General features: G+C 56.5%; 1 non-coding gene across 1 annotated transcript; it reads right to left on the bottom strand.

The window, feature by feature from the left end:
• Positions 1-302: 302 nt before the first annotated feature.
• On the bottom strand, positions 303-384 carry TRNAS-AGA (transfer RNA serine (anticodon AGA)). Its single transcript has one exon. It is a non-coding gene; the product is annotated as a tRNA-Ser (tRNA).
• Between the last annotated feature and the right edge of the window lie 301 nt (positions 385-685).

Genomic DNA, 685 nt, shown 5'->3' with positions numbered 1-685 from the left:
CCAGGTTGGAAAAGACCTTTGAGATCATCCAGTCCAACCTATCACCCAACACCATCTAACCAACTAAACCATGGCACCAAGCACCCCAGCCAGGCTCTTCCTAAACACCTCCAGGGATGGGGACTCCACCACCTCCCTGGGCAGCACATCCCAACGGTCAATCTCTCTTGCTGGGAAGAACTTCTATCCTAACCTCCAGCCTAAACCTCCCCTGGCACAGCTTGAGACTGTGGCCTCTTGTTCTGGTGCTGAGTGCCTGGGAGAAGAGACCAACCCCCCAAAATAAGAGGGAGCTGCCCCCCCGTAGTTGGCAGGATTCGAACCTGCGCGGGGAAACCCCAATGGATTTCTAGTCCATCGCCTTCACCACTCGGCCACAACTACCTGTGCTGCAGCTTGAGACTGTGTCCTCTTGTTCTGGTGCTGCTTGCCTGGGAGAAGAGACCAACCCCCACCTGGCCACAACCTCCCTTCAGGGAGCTGTAGACAGCAATGAGGTCTCCCCTCAGCCTCCTCTTCTCCAGGCTAAGCAACCCCAGCTCCCTCAGCTGCTCCTCACAGGGCTGTGCTCCAGACCCCTCTCCAGCCCTGTTGCCCTTCTCTCTTTTAGGTAGTTGTAGAGAGTGATTAGGTCCCCCCTGAGTCTCCTCTTCTCCAGGCTGAACACCCCCAGCCTTTCCTCATT

Source organism: Dryobates pubescens, chromosome 37, assembly GCF_014839835.1.
Source record: "Dryobates pubescens isolate bDryPub1 chromosome 37, bDryPub1.pri, whole genome shotgun sequence".
In the NCBI taxonomy this organism is placed as follows: Eukaryota; Metazoa; Chordata; class Aves; order Piciformes; family Picidae; genus Dryobates; species Dryobates pubescens.
The sequence above is the reverse complement of the archived record's forward strand: the minus strand, read 5'-3'. Positions and strand labels throughout refer to the sequence as shown.